Here is a 21,560-nt window from a genome sequence, read left to right on the forward strand (position 1 = left end):
CGAAAATGTTACCTGAGCCATCGCCGCCTCCGCCCGCTCCCTGACCACCTCACGACCGTACAGACCCCACATCCGGTCATAAAGGGCCCCGGCGGATTCCTTCACTACGGGGTCTTCGACCTTATAGATGTCTCGCTCAAAATCTTCATCCGCCTGGTCGAAGGCCTCGAAGTGCCGGCACCCTTCGCGGGAGAGCGCGTTCATCGCCCCCTCGCAGGTGACCAGGGAGGCGTACGACATCAACCCCCCCGCGACGGCTGGGAGTTCCAGCAGCTCCTCCTGCACCCACTGCAGACAGCGAAGCCCGGGCTCTCGGTCCGGCACCTCAAAGTCACCGGTCTGCGCACCCAGCTCACGATATGTATCCATAAGCTGCGTGCGCGTCCGTTCGGCCTCCGCATGCATCGCGGCCTCGGCCCCCTTCGCGCGGCTCTCCAGGGCGGTGAGCTGCTCTTGCAGATGTTCGGCGAGCTCCTTGGCAAGATTGCCCTCCGCCCGCGCCAGCTTGGCCTCCGCCTGCGCAGCCTGCTCCTTGGCGACGACCTCATTGGTTTCCCTCCTCTCCGCCGCCAGTTGGCGCCGGAGGTCAGCCTTCTCCCTCTCCAACGCGGCCACCTTGTCCGCCAGTTTACGACACTTACTGTCGGAGGCTGATTTCTCACGGACAGCGTCAGCATGTTGCGTCCGAAGCCTCTCGACTTCGGCAGAAACAGCTGCCGTGAGGGCCCCCGACGCAGTACGGCTGGCGAAGTCAGCCACCTGCAGAGCACACGTAAGGCTGTGGCCCCAAAAGAAAAAGGGGGGGAGGGGGGAGAGAATATAGCTCAGCAGACCTGACTCAGCGCCTCCGACACCTCCTTCAGCCGGCGGACCGCTGCGTCCGCCTCGTCCCTGACAACCGCGAGGGCCGCCGCCTCGCCTCCGGAGCCAAGAGCCTCACCCTTTGCCTTCGGCACTGTGGCAGCCGTCGCGACCGCCGCGTCAGGCGCAACTGTAGCAAGCTGGCCCTCGTCCGACCCTGCAATGCACCAACGAAATTTAAAAAAAAAGAGAGAGAAAGCCAGCGACTTACCACCAAGATAGTCATCCACGCAAATATCGGTGACGAAGTCGGCGACATGCTTGCCTGCCGGCAGCAACGCTCGGGCCGCCTTCGCGGCCTCCGCCACCCTGCTGAGCGGCGGCACAGCCTTCGTCGACTTGGAGCCTCCGGCGCCCGCCGCTGCCTCTGGCGCCTTACCAGATGCAGGGACGCCTGACTTCGCCGCCAGCGGCGGTTTCCCTCCGCCGGGGGCCGCAGCCGTCGCCGACCCCCGCTTTTGCCTCTTTGGCCTGGCGTCAACAATCCTGATAGCCGCCTGCCGTTTTTGGGCAGCCCCCTGGCGATCCTTGTCCATCACTGCCGACACAACAGCAGCAATATTTCGCCCGTAAGGAAAAACTCTCTATTTACGAACCATGCGAGATGTAAAAGCGTCCCCGCTGGCCGCGCGGGGGATAGGAACGTTCCTAGGCCAGCAACCCTCGGTAACCTTCAGCATTCGAGCCGGAGACTCCCGGAGCTCGGGCGAAGACATCCTTTCCCCGGGGCCGCGCATGTCCTCATCAACTCCCTAGCAAACCCATCGGAAACCCCAAGTCCTCCCATGGCAGTACCTAGTCTCCTCTTCTTAGAGGACGGGGCGGCCGCCGGCGCAGGCTCGTCTTTAGCCTCCACCACCGGCTTCTTCCCCCGACGGTCCGCGTCGTCTTGACCAGGATAGCCGCCATACGGCAGCTGGTTCAATTCGAAGACCCTATTCAAACGGTCATTCGACCCGCGGATCTCCCAGCTGCGCTGGCCCTCGGTCCTCGGCACATAACGCCCAACAAGCCGCACCCCCTCATCCTCAGCTTCACGCACAAAGGCGGCCGGATCACGGTTTCGCAGATTAAGCGCGAAGGTGGGACTCCGCACCATCTCTCCACCACGGAAAGGCATCCGGCGAGGGCATACTTCGCCCAACGCCCAACCATGCGCCAAGGGCCATACCCCGTACGCCGCAAACTCTTCAACCAAGTCCCGCCCACTGCTCTGGCCGGTGGCACACCGAAGGGCCCCTTCGTCCACATCATCCTCCGCCACTTCAAAGGGCGGGTACGCCGAGTAAAAATGAGAGCACATCTCGGACACGGGAAGTCCCTTGTGGCCTTCGACGGCACCCTCAGCAACGTAAAACCAAAATTCATTCCAGTTGCCCCACTTGTTGCGGGCGTAAGGGACCAACTCAACTACTGGCATCGTGGTCTTGCCGGTCTTCGGCGTGAATGTGCAGGACCCAAACTGAGCAATTTCGTCCCCAATCATCCTCTTCTGCCAGTGTAAACAATAATGCTTCGCAAAAACTTCGACTGATGGCTGTCCACCGTACGAAGTCGTCGCCCAAACATACTTCGACAGGGCCACCACGGCATTCGGCGTCAACTGATGTATTTGCACGTTGAACCTGCGCAGGACTTCGCCAACAAACCGATGCGCAGGCAAGCGAAGGCCGGCGGCGAAAAACGCCTCGAAAACAACCAACTCGCCCTCCGGCTCGGGGACTTTCTCCGTCCCCGGGGCACGGGCAACTCCGCCGCCGAAATAGCCCAACCGCTGCATATCCTCCACACGGGCCGACGACATTCGCGACACGCCGAAATCAACGGAATCCCCGGCGCTTAACTCCTCCGACATCAAACTGCTCAGCGTCTCCTCCGACGAGGCGGCGGCCGGCGGCGAGGAACCGGCCGGCGGCGTAGCAGCAGCGGAAGAAGAGGAAGACGGCATCGCTACGTACCGTCGGCGGCGGCGGGCAGTCTGCTTCACTCGCGCCAGATCTCCGGCGAACAAGAGCACGGCGGGTAGACGAGCAGCAAGACGGCGGGCGGCTAGGGTTTTCGCGGAGTGCGCAAAGTAAAGTTCAAAAAAGAGCCGGCCACCGCCCCCTTTTATAGGCAGGTCGCGGCTCTTCGGGAAACCCGCAATCCGACAGAGCGCGGCGCTTCGGGAAACCCGTAATCCAATAGTACGCGGTCCATCAACGGTCACATCAAAACCCCCCGCGGAACCACTTCGAGCGAGGGCAGCGTCTCCGCCATCTAGCGACGTCTTCGGCACCAGGTGACTTTGTCGAACTGGTCCCTCGGAGGGCAGATGTTGGAGCGAAGGCAGAAACGCCACCCTTCGCTCGAAGTCTCCGCTGCTTAGCCGCTGCTCTGACAGAGACAAAGCAGGCAGGGACACCCTTCGCTTCAATCGGCACCAGACGAAGACCGGCGACGAAGGCATTCCACGGTGCAGCCTCGTCCAGCTCAGAGGCCCACGTGCGTTCCGGCCCATTGTAACGGGCCCTGCGTGGCCGCCGCGTGTTACGGGCCTAATTTGTAAAGGTATCCCTGTAATTACAGTCTGTAACCCTGCTTTATGGGAATATTCTGGGGATAACCTAGGTAGCTGAGGGCACATGCGTCCTTAACACTAGGCGCTGGGCGCTCGGGTACCTATAAATACCCCCACACAGTGCCCGTGAGAGGCCTGGTTGATAGAGCTATTTGCCATCCACGCGTAACCCTACTGTCTACATTGTTCACCCCTGTTGGCTTCCTCGCGATGGATAGAGAGATCCAACACCCATCTGTGTCTTCGCGGGCTTGGCGTCCTTCATCCCAAACCTCTTGAGAAGATCTTGAGTATACTTTGTTTGGGAGATGCAGGTGTCATCCTTGAGTTGCTTCACTTGGAATCCAAGGAAGTAGGTCAACTTGCCCGTCATCGACATCTCGAACTTTTGCATCATTACCCTGCTAAACTCCTCACAAGACTTTTGATTAGTGGAACCAAATATTATGTCATCGACATAAATTTGGCAAACAAAAAGATCACCATTGCATGTCTTTGTGAAAAAGAGTGGGATCGGCTTTCCCAACCTTGAAAGCATTAGAAATAAGGAAATCTCTATGGCATTCATACCATGCTCTTGGGGCTTGCTTAAGTCCATAGAGTGCCTTAGAGAGCTTATATACATAGTTGGGATACCTGTCATCCTCAAAGCCAGGGGGTTGTTCCACGTATACCTCCTCCTTAATTAACCCATTGAGGAAAGCGCTCTTCATGTCCATTTGAAACAGCCTAAAAGAATGGTGAGCGACATAGGCTAATAAAATTCGAATTGACTCTAGCCTAGCCATAGGAGCAAAAGTATCCTCGAAATCCAAACATGCGACTTGGGCATAACCTTTGGCCACTAGTCGAGTCTTGTTTCTTGTCCCCACTCCATGTTCGTCTTGCTTGTTGCGGAACACCCACTTGGTTCCCACAACGTTTTGCTTTGGACATGGCACCAGGGTCCAGACTTCATTTCTTTTGAAGTTGTTGAGCTCTTCCTGCATGGCCAACACCTAGTTCGGATCCTGCAAGGCCTCTTCTACCCTGAAAGGCTCAATAGAAGAGACAAACGAGTAATGCTCACAAAACGTAGCTAATCGTGAGCGAGTGGTTACTCCCTTGCTGATGTCACCCAAAATCTGATCGACGGGGTGATGTCTTTGGATCGTTGCTCGGACTTGAGTTGGAGGGACCCGTGGTGCTTCTTCCTCCATAACTTGTTCTTCCTGTGCTCCCCCTTGATCACGCTCCTCTTCTTGAGGTACCTGTCCATCATATTGAGTTGGAGAATTCACCAGTGTCGAGAAAGATGGTTGATCTTGTTCCTGAAGTTCCTATGGTCGCACATCACCTATCGCCATCGTGCGCATTGCGACCGTCGGAACTTCATCTTCATCTATGTCATCAAGATCAACTTGCTCTCTTGGAGAGCCATTAGTCTCATCAAATACAACGTCGCTAGAGACTTCAATAATCCTGATGATTTGTTGAAGACCCTATACGCCTTTGTATTTGAGTAATATCCTAGTAAAAACCCTTCTACATCCTTGGGAGCGAATTTAGAATGTCTACCTTTCTTCACCAGAATGTAGCATTTGCTTCCAAATACACGGAAGTAAGAGACGTTGGGTTTGTTACCGGTAAGGAGTTCGTAGGAGGTCTTCTTGAGGAGACGGTGTAGATAGAGCCAGTTTATGGTGTGGTAGGCTGTGTTCATAGCTTCCGACCAAAATCGCTCAGGCATCTTGAACTCTCCAAGCATCGTTCTTGCCATGTCGATTAGCGTCCTGTTCTTTCTCTCTACCACACGATTTTGCTGTGGAGTGTAGGGAGCAGAGAACTCGCGCTTGATGCCTTCCTCATCAAGAAACTCTTCAACTTGTAGATTCTTGAACTCGGACCCATTGTCGCTTCTTATTTTCTTCACCTTAAGCTCAAACTCATTTTGAGCTCTCCTTAAGAAGCGCTTTATGGTCCTTTGGTTTTCTGACTTATCCTGTAAAAAGAACACCCAAGTGAAGCAGGAAAAATCATCAACAATTACAAGACCATACTTACTTCCCCCGATGCTTAGATAGGCAACGCGTCCGAAGAGATCCATGTGAAGGAGCTCCAGTGGTCTTGATGTTGTCATCACATTCTTGTCGTGATGAGTGCTTCCCACCTGTTTCCCTGCCTGACATGCTGCACAAGGTCTGTCTTTCTCAAAATAGACATCGGTTAGTCCTAACACATGATCTCCCTTTAGAAGCTTATGAAGGTTCTTCATCCCAACATGTGCTAGACGACGATGCCACAGCCAGCCCATATTAGTCTTAGCTATTAAGCATGCATCTAGATCGACATTCTCTTTTGAAAAATCAACTAAGTAGAGCTTACCATCTAGTACACCCTTAAAAGCTAGTGAACCATCACTTCTCATAAAAAAAGATACATCTGCATTTGTGAATAAACAATTATAACCCATGTTACATAATTGGCTCACAGATAACAAATTATACCTGAGTGATTCAACTAAAAACACATTAGAGATAGAATGCTCAGATGTGATGGCTATCTTTCCCAATCCTTTGACCTTGCCTTGGTTCCCATCTCCAAAGATGATCGAATCCTGGGAATCCTTGTTTTTGACGTAGGAGGTGAACATCTTCTTCTCCCCCGTCATGTGGTTCGTGCATCCGCTGTCGATAATCTAGCTTGAGCCCCGGATGCATAAACCTGCAAGGCAATTTAGGCTTGGGTTTTAGGTACCCAACTCATGTTGGGTCCTACAAGGTTAGTCACAATAGCTTTTGGAACCCAAATGCACGTTTTGTATCCCTTGCATTTGGATCCCAACTTCCTAGCAACTACTTTTGTATTTTTGCATGATAGCACAAAAGAAGTATCGCAAGCATGATAAACAATAGTAGGTCCATTGCAAACTTTTCTAGAAGCATCAGAAGTAGCATAATTTCTCCTAGTCCTACTTCTACCATGAACAAAAGCAGAACTAGATGCAAACATAGCATGTGAATCATTATAAGCAGCATGATCATAACTCCTATTATAATGAGAAACTTTCTTAACATGAGCATAAAGATAGGCATGTTTCTTTTGATCATGTGAGCTACTGGCCATAGGAGCCTTCCCTTTCCCTTTGAGATTGGAAGTCCTTTGGCTTGTTAAGTTCTTGGTTTCCTTTCGAAAACCAAGTCCATCCTTAATTGAGGGGTGTCTACCAACGGTGTAGGCATCCCTAGCAAATTTTAATTTCTCATAATCATCTTTGCAAGTCTTAAGTTGAGCATTAAGACTTGCAATCTCATTGTTTAATTTTGCAATAGAAGTAACATGTTCATCATACGCATTAACATCAAAGTCTTTACATCTATTGCAAATAATGACATGTTCTACACATGAACTAGTTTTATTAACTTTCTCTAGCTTAGCATTTAATTCAATATTTAAATTCTTTAAGCTAGAATTGGATTCATGAAATGAAGACATCTCAGATGACAATATTTCATTTTTCTTAATTTCTAAAGCAAGAGATTCTTGAACACTAACAAACTTGTCATGTTCCTCATATAGAATATCCTCTTGCTTTTCTAGTAGTCTATCCTTTTCATTAAGAGCATCGATTAGTTCATTAATTTTATCTACTTTAGCTCTATCTAATCCCTTAAACAAACTAGTGTAATCTACCTCATCATTGGAAGATTCCTCATCGCTAGAAGAAGAGTACTTAGGGGTGTCTCGAATACGTACCTTATTCTCCTTAGCCATAAGGCATGTATGACGTTCGTTGGGGAAGAGCGAGGATTTGTTGAAGGCCGAGGCAGCTAGTCCTTCATCCTCAGAGTCGGAGGAGCAGTAGTCAGAGTCCCATTCCTTCCCAATGTGCGCCTCGCCCTAGGCCTTCCTGTAGCTCTTCTTTTTCTCTCTTTTCCCATGCTTCTCTTGTGCCTGGTCATTATCGTTATCGGGGCATTGTGCTATAAAGTGACCAGTCTTACCACATTTGAAGCAGGAGCGTTTTCCGTTGACTTGTTTTTGTTGGGGTACTCCTTGCGTCCTTTTAGCACGATCTTGAAGCGCTTGATGATGAGTGTCATCTCATCTTCATTGAGCCCGGCAGCCTCCACTTGTGCCACCTTACTTGGTAGCGCCTCCCTGCTGCTGGTTGCTTTAAGAGCAACAAGCTATGGCTCGTAGACGGGTAGTGGATCGTTTAGTGCATCATCCACGTATCGAGCTTCTTTCACCATCATACGCCCGCTCACGAATTTTCCAAGGATCTCCTCGGGCGTCATCTTGGTGTACCTGGGGTTTTCACGAATAAGGTTGACAAGATGGAGGTCAATAACAGTAAATGACCTGAGCATGAGTCAGACGACGTTATGATCCGTCCATCTTGTGCTTCCATAGCTTCGAATCTTGTTGACCAGGGTCTTGAGCCTGTTGTAGGTTTGTGTTAGCTCTTCTCCCCTGATCATGGCGAATCTCCCCAGCTCGCCTTCCACCAGTTCCATCTTGGTGATCATTGTAGCATCATTTCCCTCATGCGAGATCTTGAGGGTGTCCCAGATTTGTTTGGCGTTGTCCAAGCCGCTAACCTTCTTATATTCATCCCTGCATAGAGATGCTAGCAAAACAGTAGTGACTTGGGCATTTTTATGAATTTGTTCATTAATAAGCACAGGATTATCCGTACTATCAAAATGCATCCCATTTTCTACAATTTCCCAAATGCTAGGATGGAGAGAAAATAGATGACTACGCATTTTATGGCTCCAAAATGAGTAATCCTCTCCATCAAAGTCTGGAGGTTTTCCAAAAGGAATAAAAAGTAAATGGGCATTTAAATTATACGGAATACGATAATAATCAAAGGAATAGTTTTGATTAACCGTCTTTTTCTTGGACGAGGAGTCATTGTCGTCATTGTCCCTTGGTGAAGAGGAAGATGCATCGCTGTCGTAGTAGATGATCTTCTTGATGCGCCTCTTATTCTTCCCGTCCCTCTTCTTGTGACTCGAGCCTGAGTTAGTGGGCTTGTCGTCTCTTGGCTCGTTGAAGATGGACTCCTTTTCTTTGTCGTTGACCACCACCCCCTTTCCCTTAGGATCCATCTCTTCGGGCGGTTAGTCCCTTAGATGAAGAGTACGGCTTCAATACCAATTGAGAGCACCTAGAGGGGGGTGAATAGGTGATCATGTAAAATCAAACACTAAATAGCCACAAACTTGATTATTAAAGCGTTAGTGTGACCAAGTAGCTATGAAGCGAGTTCTTGTGAACAAAACAATCACAGAAAAGCAACACAAGAGACACACGAATTTTATCTCGTGGTTTGGCCAAGTAACACTTGCCTACTTCCACGTTGTGGCGTCCCAATGGACGAGGGTTGCACTCAACCCCTTTCAAGTGATCCAATGATCGACTTGAATACCACGGTCTTTTATCTTTTGAGTATCCTTCCCGTTTGCGAGGAATCTCCACAAGTTGGAGCCTCTCGCCCTTACAATATTGATCACAAAGAAAGCACAAGAGTAAGGATGGGAGAGCAACACATGCAAGACCCTAATCCGCAGCACACACACGCACACAAGCCAATACTTGAGCTCTAAACGTAGCACAGTGAGTTTCACAACTCAAACGGAGCTCAAATCACTAACACAATCGATCAAATGCGTGGAGGCGGAGTCTGGGAGTCTTAGAATGCTTAGAGAATGCTTGATGTTATGCTCCATGTGCCTAGGGGTCCCTTTTATAGCCCCAAGGCAGCTAGGAGTCGTTGGACATTAATTTGGTAGGCAATTCTTGCCTTCTGTCGAGTGGTGCACCGGACAGTCCGGTGCACCACCAGACAGTCACTGTAGCAGTCCGGTGCCCGATTTCTTTCCATACGGGGCGCAGCCGACCATTGGTCCTCGAGATCGGTTGGTGCACTGGACACTGTCCGGTGCACACCGGACAGTCCGGTGTGCCCAACCGACCGTTGGCGCGACCACGTATCGCGCATTGATCGCGCGGCCGACCGTTGGCCGCTAGCGCAGTTGACTCATCGGGCAGTCCGGTGCACCACCGGATAGTCCGGTGAATTATAGCCATGTCGCATTTCTCTTTTCCCGAGAGCGCCCAGTTGATGCCGAGCCAGCCTGGGGCACCGGACACTGTCCGGTGCACCACCGGATAGTCCGGTGTGCCAGGCCCGAGCTAGTGTTGGCTGAACTTTGCCAACTTTTCTCCAATTCAAATCTTCTTTTCTTGGCACTGTTTCTAGCACTTAGATAACCATGTTAGTATATAAAACTATTTACTAAGTCTAGAAACATACCTTGTTCTTTGATTTGCACTTCTCACTCATTTAGCACATAAGAACTTAGTCAATATGTGTTGGACATTTAATCACCAAAACATTTTATAAATGGCCCAAGGGCACATTTCCCTTTCAAGAAGGCCACTGAAGAAGGGAGAAACTGGCAAACCTAGACCGCAAATCAAGAAAGGAACAAAAACTACTGACTCATGGGTATCCTCCATGGGGACGGTGATCCCTTGACAGACCCGCTAGGAGCACAACTTCTTTGACAACATAACTCCAATTTCAACTAGTTACCGCAGAAGGGAAGATGGTTGTTGCGGTCAATTGGGGGAATGACAGGGCACATTATTCCCCTGCTTCTTCTTCCTAAGCACCATGAGACCTTGCTAATGAACGAAATCAAGCGCAAGCTCGAAGGTGAGTAGGGATTTCGAGAAAGTGTTTATAGTAGAGAGAAGCAGAGTTAGGGTTTGCTCACCAAAAACTTCCAGCAGGGGAGTATATGCACGCGCTAAGTCGGGCACATCATGACAGACAAAGTAACTCGGACCAGACCTGAACCGAGCGAAGTAAGTCGGATGGATTTTTTAGTTGGATCTATCAGATGAGTTCATCAATGGAGTCACTAGTCGGATTTGTTAGTAAGGCTTGTCAGTTAGGTTCATTCGATTGGATTTATCAGACGAAACTTAAGTCGAACAAAGCGAGAAATGCAATATCAAGCATAGCAACCACGTTCTATTCATCAGAAGGAGATCATTACAAAGGAAAAGAGACGACTCGTTATGAACCGACCCTATCATCCTTCACTCCACTACCATTTCCATTCCTACTACTCCTACTCCTACCACTACCACTACTACTACCACTACCACTACCACTACCACTACCACTACCTACTACCTACTATCTACTACTAAACTATACTAATATTTATGCTGGTGGCACCTCGACACCGCCCTTGCCACCGCCGCTCTCGTCTCCACTGTCGTAGTCGATGTCGTTGTCGCCACTCGCACTGCTGCCACCCGCGCCACCTCCATTGCCACTATTGTTGCCCTCGTTACCGCCCTCATACCCGCTCCCACCACCGTCACCGTCCTCCTCCTCGGAGTCCTCCTCCTTAGAGTCCTTCCCCTCCGAGTCCTCCTCCTCCGAGTCATCCGATCCCTCGAGCCCTGCTCGCTTGACGGATCAGATGTAGGCTCTCTCTGCCGCCGACAACCCCATCGAGTCGTCCGAGTAATCGGACAATGGCGAGAGGGGAGTCGACAGTAGGGAGCTGTCTCCCTCGGCAGAGAAGTGCTTCTCCGAGAACTCCGAGTCTCCGAAATACTTCGACGAAGGAGTCAGGGGGCGCTTCCACTTTCCGTCCCTTTGGTTGCGCTTGCCTTGTCACCCTTGTTGCTGGCCATTGGTGTTCTGGAAAGTGGAGGAAGAAGAGCAAATAGAAGAGCAAGAGCGAGTGAAGGAGATGATCACAGTCAGGCAGTCTGTTTAAAGAGGCCAAGGGACGACCCTTCGCCTTCCGCCCGTATAGCGAACAGTCGCGAGGACTTCAATAGCAGCGCAAGTTTCCAAGAAAGGGAACAACTCATTGACACCCATTGGCTTAACTGTCGTAACACGACACCATAGGGAAGTAATGCCAACCGCTTAGACGCTTTACCCACCCATCGCGTCTGGTTACTATTTTGAGACAAGACATCGTACACACCCATCGGGCGCACCCATTGGGTGGACAAACCGGATTTTTCAAGATTTTCTGAAGTAAGGGAACAGCTCACTGACACCCATTGACGTAACATGGCACAAGAGGGAAGTAATGCCAATCGCTCAGCCGCATCATTACCCACCCGTTGCGTTAGGTTACTATTTCCATTGGGCGCACCCATTGGGTGGACAAACCGGATTTTTCAAGATTTTCTGAAACAATGCGATCTGCAAAATATTTGCAGGAGTTATAAAACGACAAACTCAAGATTGGTCAAACTGAAGTCAGTCGGACCTCTATCAGCCAGTACCCAGCCAGCGGTCGCATTAAAACCCCTGGCTGAGTGTCGTCCAGTCGGACCTCTATCGATTTGGACTCAGTCGACCAGATTTCAGTCGGCAAGGGTCTCAGCCAGAACAAGTTCATTCTAACAGACATCAGTCGAGCATAATCGTTATAATAAATTAGAGTTTTCTAAAGACAATTTGTGAAGATCTTTGAGTTGATTAATACTCAAATCAATTCAAAGCTCGGGAGCTACACCCTACGGTGCACCCAATGGACACAAGGGCTAAAAGAAAAATGCTGAACTCAAAAGCAGACAATGAAGACCTTTGAGTTGATTAATACTCAAATCAATTCAAAGCTCGGGGGCTACACCCATTGGGTGCACTTACGGTGCACCCAAGGATACAAAAGTGAAACAAACGAACTCTGAAAAGCTTAGAAGAAACAAAGGACACCGTTCTTTTTCAGAGTCTCAAACCAACTACTCTCAAAAGTTGGCTTGAGTCTTGGGGTGTAGGATCTAGGACACCGGCTAGAGGGGGGTGAATAGACGGTTTTGACTAAAATCAACAATACTAAATAAATTTAATCAATACAACAAGAGGAATAAATTATCTAGTGTCAATAAGTAAACAATGTATGAAAAACAACTACGGAGATTGAATACTTGAAGAACAATAAGCAAATCACTAAACAATTGCAAGGCAATAAGTAATGCTAGAAGGAATAGACACCGAAATTTATCCCGTGGTATCGATGATTTGCCGATCACCCCTAATCCACGTTGAGGTGGACTTCAAGCTCTCACTTGCTCCTCTATCAAGACACGACTTGATCTTTGAGCCAAGTGGACAAGAAATCACTCAATACCTCGATTCCACTAATGTCACCTTTGCCGCTCCGGCGAGGTAGGCGCGAACCCCTCACAATCCACACCGCGGCTTCTCCACAATCTTCTTGGAGAGCTCGACGGAGACAATCACCCGAGCCGTCTAGGAGGCGGCAACCTCCAAGAGTAACAAGCCAACAACGCTTGCTCGGTGTACCACCTAGTGCCTCAAGAATCACCAAATGATGCAAATGCACTAGGAACCCTCAATCTCTCACTAGAATGCAATCTCAAGCAAAGAGTGTGAGAGAGTGAGTTGGAGGATCACAAATGAGCTCAATGTGTGCAAGGAATGGCCAAGAGAGCTCTCTCACACGAGCTACCCTTCTATTTATAGTCCCCCATCTAAAACCAACTGTTATGTGCAAGAGGGGGCAGTTCTGCGCACACGCGGACCGTCCGCGCCCTAGGGCCGGACGGTCCGCCGTACATGTAACGGCTATAATGACCGTTTGAAACATGTCAGAGCTGACTCAAAAGGTGGGTCTGGACAGTCCGCCCTTCAAGGCCGGACCATCCGCGACCTGGCAGATTCAAACACCCGAGCCTCGGATAAAAAGAAGTTAACACACGCGGACCGTCCGGCTATAAATCCCGGACGGTCCGAGACCTGAGACAGTACTGTCCGGACTGGTCCCCCGGACAGTCCATAGTACAAGTCTATAAAAACACACAGTCCCTGTCCAAAAATGAGTTTGACACTTGCGGACCGTCCGCCCCTCATAGGCGGACCGTCCGCCTATAATTCAGGGACTGGCCCGAAGTCACCCTCCTCTGGTCATGACTGCGGACGGTCCGGCCCTAAGGCCCGGACGGTCCGCAGTGCAATAGAACACAGTGTCAATACAAATGGTCAGACTTCGGACCCCTCTGGTGGATCGCGGACGGTCCGCCCCTAAGGCCCGGACAGTCCGCGCGTCCATGACTTCGCAATTTTTCAAACATGCTTTTGAAAGAACTTTTGACTCGCGAAATGTGAAGCGCTGTTAGTCCTCATGCAAATGCAACTACTTGATGCTCTATGAGGCACTAGGTTTTATACAGATCTAAGTCATTGACCCCTCTTAATAGTACGGCTATCTAGCCTACTAATCCGGTCAGGTATCTTCTCTAAACTCCTTAAGAACGGCAAAAATGAAACCTATATAATACCTTTCCCTTCATCTGATCCATAACCAATGCATATGATTCTTCAACATTTCCTGTTCTATGTGGTCCAACCCTGCATTCTTATTTCTCCAAGAATCGTTAGTCCACAAACAATTGTCATTAATTACCAAAACATTACCAAAGGGGCCTAGATGATTCACAATCTCCCCCTTTTTGGTAATTGATGACAACAACACATAGTATATTAAAGAGAAGTTAGGTTTTTCCAAATCTCTCTCATACCTAAGGTATAAGATAGATCTTGGAGATGAGTTTCATAGGACTTATCTTGGTTTGAAGTTCTGTCCGAGAGATAGATAAATCCCAATAAAAACTCAGTATGTAAGAAAGGCTCCCCCTAAGTGTGTGCAGGATTATTTGAAGCTGAAGATATAACACACATAATATATTGGAGTTTGATGGAGACTTTCCTACAATCATGGTTATCGAGGCATACAAGAGATGATTCGTAGAGTGAGCGCAGCAATTATAATCACTCCTCGATTAACCACACATAGAGTAATTTGAACTAAAACATAGTTCATCCCACAGAATATTACAGATAATAGTCCACAGACATACGACATAGAGTTAACAGTTCAAACCAGTTCCAAATGCGTAAGACATAAACTAATGCAAGCGGCATAAAAAGGTAAAATGCGTATGCATGGTCTTAATGTCCACATAGAACCACCAACTCCCCCTGAAGGAGACGCCAGACAACTTCTCATCACTTCTCTCCCCCTTTGGCATCAATTGCCACAAAGGAGAGGCCTCACTGATCACTCGGCGGAGGATGCATGTTGTAGTAGTGAGTGCTGAAGGTGTCAAACAGGGAGGAGAACTGGCCAAAATCCTGCTGGAGCTGCTGCTGCCTCTGACTTATATCATGCATGTTGTCATTTGTAGAAAGATTGTCAAATTGACTGGAGAGAGCACCCATGTTATCTTGAAAACTCTGTTGCATATTATTCAGCCTGGACATGATGGGATCAGTGACATTAGTGTGAATTTGATCACGAAACTCAGAAAATTCAGAGTTGAGCGCATCCCAGTTACTGTCAAAGCGAGACTGCATGTCATCGAGGCGGTGATCCACATGTGTCATCAGGCCCTCAAAGCGAGTATCAATATGAGTCTCAAGCCCTTCCTGCATATTGTGAAAATAAGGATCAAATTATCCTGGAGCAGGCTCCCAATAGTGCTGAGGCTGAGGAGGAGGTGGAGGAGGAGGCATCTGTTGTCCCTCAACATTAGGAGCTGCTCCACCCTCATAGCCAGGGTCTTCCTCATCATCTGGGAAGGGGGTGAGTGGCCTGGTGAGAAACCCTATCTCATTCTTAAAAGGCCTGAATGGGGTGTGAACAATCTCGCATGGGCCCTCAAATCTTGTCTTGGATTTGATGAGAGCCATAATGTAAGGAGCATATGCCAAATTTTGATTCTTATCCATTTTCAAATCATTAAGCTGTCTCATCATGAAAAGAACAATATTCATGACTTCACCATTCATGATGTGCTGGATGATGTTCCAGAACTTATCCCGTATTTTACTCTTATCACCACTCTTGGGAAGAATGGTGACTCTGGCAATCTTGTTGATTACAGCAGGATGATGTCTGAGTCCTGCTGTCTCTCCAAACCTCCTGGGTATACCGAGCCTGGCTGGCTCATAAAACTACACAAAATCCTCAAAATTATCTTCAGTATAAAGATCCAGCCCAGCAGAAATGGTGCCATAGTCCAGACTGTTGGCAGCGGCAAAGTCAGCAAAAGAAGCAGAATAGCGCTTGAAGCCAGTCATCCAGGTGATAGATTCTTCTGCAATATCAATCTCCGAGGTAGCCAGGAATTGCTTAACTGCCATTTCATTGAAATCGGTGTGTTGCCCCATAAACTGATATAATCCACATGTTTCAAATTTAGGGATGAGACCCTCCATGACTGATTGACTTAGCAAGAAGGACCAATCAATCACCTGATGCTTATGAAAATTGGTATCCACCAGGGTGCCCCAAAAGACATCAAACTGCAGCTGAGTGTGGAAAAACTGGATATTTGTATCAGATGGCAGAGTATACTGGTTCACAGTCCGTCTAGAGCAGTACTCAGCCATAGAAAATCTCCGCTTTGGATAAGTCCATCCTTGGGTATCAATGGGATAATCGGGATGAACATGAGGAAAATCTTCAGCATCCATGGATTCAGTGCCCCCAGCTGAGGATTGGGCCTCTGAATCAGTGGTTGGTGTATAGTCATCATCATTTCCACGAGGGCGCTTGGATTTAAAGCGACCTACAAGTTTCTTGCGGAGACCACCAAAACCACTGCAACAATGTGACAAACATCCATAGATAAATAATTGATACCAATCACCACTATAAAAAGGAATGGAACTGTAATGCTCCGCCAGGGTCCGGACGGTCCGCGCTAGGGGGCCGGACTGTCCGCGCCAGAGGCCCGGACGGTCCGCGTCCACCAGGAGGACGGTCCGCGACCGACCAGGGGCGACTCCAAAGAACCCTAGCCGCCACAAATGTTGAATTTGATGATTTTGCAGAGAATACTCATCCAAACAAGTTCAAAATTTTGCATAGCATTCACATTGAGGAGAACTAACAATCCCACCAATCAGATTTTGAAACCTACTTCTCAATTTCAGATCAGAGAGGAAACCCAAATAATCTCAAAAATGAAGAGAGTTGATGAAATCCACAAGATTTGAAGATACCGTGATGAAGACATGTTGATGGAATGTTGCCACAAGCTGTCGGACTGTCCGCGCGCAACTTTACTTCATCGTCCGCGCACACTCGACACAGGAGAGTATTGAGCGAGTGGAGAGCAAGAGTGAAAGAGCGAATGAGCACAAATGTCAAGTCTGCGGCCACTGCCCGATTTTACTGCCCTGTCGCGGACGGTCCGCGCTGGGGCGGCGGACGGTCCGCGCCCTGATGATTTCAGACGGTCTGCGAGGCTGCTCGGACTGTCCAGGTCCTGATGCTGCGGACGGTCCACGGTCCATGGGCGGACGGTCCGCGGCCTGATACTCATTTTTCCAATTGTTGTCCACTTGCTGATTTTGAATTTCGAATCCGAATTGGTGCTTATATATGGACATTTCGACCAATCCAAGAGTTAGTATGCATGCATATACATATTATGTAATTGAGTAGTGCAAAATTTTTGAATTAAACTATCTAGAGCAATTAGGAATGAAAAATGCACCAATAATACCAAATAAATAGCATAAAGAGCATATTTAGACCCGAGATGCAAGACGACACATGTGTGATCAACTTCAAGCCACATTTGAGAGATCGATCACATTCATTTCACTTCTTAGAGAACAAAATCTTGTTTCATCCAAAGGCTTTGTAAAAATGTCTGCTAATTGATCATCCGTGCCAATGGAATAAATAGAGATATCTCCCTTGCCAACATGATCCCTTAAGAAGTGATGTCGTATATCAATATGCTTAGTTCTTGAGTGTTGGACCGGATTGGTAGCCAATTTTACCGCACTCTCATTATCACACATGAGAGGCACATTCTTGAAAATAATTCCATAATCCAATAAGGTTTGTTTCATCCATAATAGTTGAGCACAACAATTTCCGGCCGATATATATTCCGCCTCGGCGGTAGATAGAGCAACCGAATTTTGTTTCTTTGAAGACCATGAAACAAGAGATCTACCAAGAAATTGACAACAACCGGAGGTGCTTTTTCTATCAACTTTGCACCCCGCATAGTCCGAATCCGAGTATCCAATTAATTCAAAGTGAGCACCTTTGGGATACCATAGACCAATATTAGGAGTATACTTCAAATATCTTAGAATTCTTTTAGCGGCCTTCAAGTGAATCTCTCTAGGTGAAGCTTGAAATCGAGCACACATGCATACACTAAACATAACATCGGGCCTAGATGCGGTAATATAAAGCAAACTACCAATTATTGAACGATAAAGTTTTTGATCAACCATAGTACCTCCTTCATCTAAGTCTAGATGACCATTTGTTGCCATTGGAGTCTTGATAGGCTTAGCATTTTCTAAACCAAACTTCTTGAGCATGTCCTTCAAATATTTTGATTGACTTATAAAAATTCCATCTTTCAATTGTTTGATTTGAAGGCCAAGAAAGAAGCTCAATTCTCCTATCATAGTCATTTCAAATTCTTTTGACATCATTTTTCCGAACTCCTCACAAAATAATTCATTAGTAGATCAAAAAATAATATCATCAACGTAGATTTGACAAACAAATAAGTCTTTGCCAACTCTTTTAGTGAATAGAGTAGTGTCAACCTTCCCAATTTTGAAGTCTTTGGAAAGCAAGAAATCCCTAAGCCTTTCATACCAAGCGCGTGGAGCTTGCTTAAGCCCATAGAGAGCTTTAGAAAGCTTGAACACATGGTTAGGTCTTTTGGGGTCCTCAAAACCGGGAGGTTGTTCAACATACACTAGTTCACTAATCTTACCATTTAGGAAGGCACTCTTTACATCCATTTGGTAGAGCTTGATATTATGTGCACAAGCATAAGCAAGTAGAATCCGGATTGCTTCTAATCTTGCTACGGGAGCAAATGTCTCCCCAAAATCCAATCCTTCAATTTGAGTATATCCTTGTGCAACCAATCTTGCCTTGTTTCTTACTACCACACCATCTTCATTGTGCTTGTTGCGAAACACCCATTTTGTACCAATAACATTGTGGTTCTTTGGTCTCTCAACAAGCTCCCAAACTTCATTTCGAGCGAAGTTATTTAATTCTTCATGCATTGCATTCACCCAATCAACATCAAGTAGAGCTTCATCTACACGGTTAGGTTCCATACAAGATACAAAAGAGAAATGTTCACAAAACAAAGCTATGCGAGAGCGAGTTTGAACACCCTTACTAATATCACCCACAATTTGATCAACCGGGTGATCCTTCACAATGGAATGATGAATTCTTGATACCGTTTGATAATTGCTTGTTGAAGCATTAGGAGAAACCGAAGGTCTTGAAGTACCTTGATCATGAGTATCCATGGTTTCATTGAGTTGTTGGCTTTGGTGATCTTCCTCATTTATAGTTGAGGATGAAGGAATGACAACCACACTATTTTCATCATCATCTTCCTTTGGTTTTATTTCACCAATGGCCATTGTTTTCATTGCATTTATCAATTGAGTTCCCCCAACATCATCGAGATTATCACTCTCATCTTGAGACCCATTTGTTTCATCGAATTCAACATCATATGCTTCCTCAATAATACCATGAGTTTTGTTGAAGACTCTATAAGCCTTACTATTTGATGAATATCCAAGAAGAAAACCCTCATCACATTTCTTCTCAAATTTAGAAAGTCGGCTCCCCTTTCTCAAAATATAACATTTGCAACCGAATACCCTAAAATATGAGATATTTGGCTTTCTACCAATGAGCAATTCATATGGAGTTTTCTTCAAGAGCTTGTGACAATATAGTCTATTTGATGAATGACAAGCGGTATTTATTGCCTCGGCCCAATAAGAATCCGATATACTATATTCCGCTGACATAGACCTAGCCATGTCAATAAGAGTTCTATTCTTTCTTTCAACAATACCGTTTTGTTCCGGGGTATATTTGGAAGAGAATTCATGTTTGATACCCTTGTCATCACAATATTGATCAATTCTTGCATTTTTGAATTCCGACCCATTATCACTTCTAACCTTTTTGATGTCGAAATCAAATTGATTTTGAGCCAATATAGCAAATGACTTGAATGTTTCAAACACATTGGATTTGTCTCGTAGAAAATAAACCCAAGTAAATCTTGAATAGTCATCCACAATCACAAGACAATAAGAATTACCACCAATACTTACAAAAGATGTGGGCCCAAATAAATCCATGTGAAGTAATTCCAAAGGTCGATGAGTGGACATTTGACTTTTATTTGGATGAGTATTTGCCACTTGCTTACCGGCTTGACAAGAGCTACACAATTTGTTCTTTTCAAACTTCACATCTTTTAAGCCTCGAACTAAGTCATGCTTGGTTAACCGATTGAGTTGCTTCATCCCAACATGACCAAGTCTTCTATGCCATAACCATCCTAGTGAAGCTTTTGAAAATAGGCAAGTTGTGAGCTTTGCCTCATTAGATGAGAAATCAACAAGATAAAGATTTTCATGTCTAAAACCTTTAAACTTAAGATTGCTACCATCAACACTAGAGATAATAACATCTTCAACCGTGAAATTGCAACAAAATCCTAAATCACATAATTGAGCTACGGAAAGTAAATTAAAATTCAAAGACTCAACCAATAGCACATTTGATATAGAATGATCATTTGAGATAGCAATTTTACCCAAACCTTTAACCTTTCCTTTACGATTATTGAAAGCTCTCTTGTGAGTTTTGGTATTTGGATGACAACTCAATTAAAGGACTAACTAGTGTACTAAGTGTTGAACAGGTGCTTAAGGTAAAGTCTACAGGGTTCAACACAAGTGAACAAATGTGATGGTCCAAGAACTGGATTATGGATACATAATGGACATCACAAGTAAGATGGACATTGCATAAAGTGAGACTCGGGTGCGTAGCTCGGAGACAACTGATCAAGCCAAGGACGGAGGCAAGAAGAGCTTCGAGGTACCAAGTGCACGGGAGAAGGTCAAGGAGGCTGAGGAACCCAAAGCCAAGGGTGAAGAAGGAGACTTGCAAAGTCAAGGGTGATCAAGTTGAGAACAGCTATGGCACATCAAGGATCACTACATAAGGACGTGACTTACAACCAATGAGGTAATAGCTGCAGTTATGTGGTGTAAGTCATAAGGCTCAAGATCAAGCTCTAAGGAGGAGATCAAGGTCACTAGAAGGTGAACAAGTGTCAAAACCAGAACTGGAAGCAGCCCAAAAGAGCTAAGTTCACCTTGATATTTAGTTTGGGTTGTTCCTATGTCTGGAGATGTTCTATGTGACCTTTACAGGATGTTGGAGCCAAGTAATGTCAATCTAGATCAAGTCAAGCCGACTTGATGATTTATGAGTCCAACATCAAAGCTCAAGTATGTGAAATGCCATAGATTTAATGATTAAGAGAAGGTATGTTTCTATACTTAGTACATTGGTTTTGTGGACTAATATACTTGTCTAAGAGTTAGAAACAGAAAGAAGAAGAAAAGAAGAGAGGTGCAAAGGGCTTGGCTATGTACAGCCAAGTCAGCTCAGTCTGGCACACACACCGGACAGTCCGGTGGTGCACCGGACAGTGTCCGGTGCGCCAGGCTGAACTCTGGCGAACTGTCCGCTCTCGGGAATTCACTGGCGTCGTTCGGCTATAATTCACCGGACTGTCCGGTGAGCACCGGACTGTCCGGTGAGCCAACGGTCGGCTGGGCCAACGGTCGGTCGCGCAATCCGCGCGTGACGCGTGGCCGAGCCAACGGTCATATGGGGGCACCGGACTGTCCGGTGTACACCGGACAGTGTCCGGTGCGCCAACGGCTCCAAGACAGCAACGGTCAACTGCGCCATTTATGGAAGGAGATCAGGCACCGGACAGTGTCCGGTGGTTCACCGGACTGTCCGGTGCACCTCCCGACAGAAAGAAAGTATTGCCTTCCAAATGGGATTCCAACGGCTCCTAGGCCCCTTATGCCTATAAAAGGGACTCCTAGGCGCCTCAAGCAAGAACAAGTGAGCAGCCAACAAGTGTAGACTCCACTGGAATCAATTCTCACTCTCCCTCTTGTGTGTAACTCTATAGTTTGTGTAGAAGGCACATCTATAAGCCTTTAGAGAGAGGAGTA

Source organism: Zea mays, chromosome 3 (assembly GCF_902167145.1).
Source record: "Zea mays cultivar B73 chromosome 3, Zm-B73-REFERENCE-NAM-5.0, whole genome shotgun sequence".
In the NCBI taxonomy this organism is placed as follows: Eukaryota; Viridiplantae; Streptophyta; class Magnoliopsida; order Poales; family Poaceae; genus Zea; species Zea mays.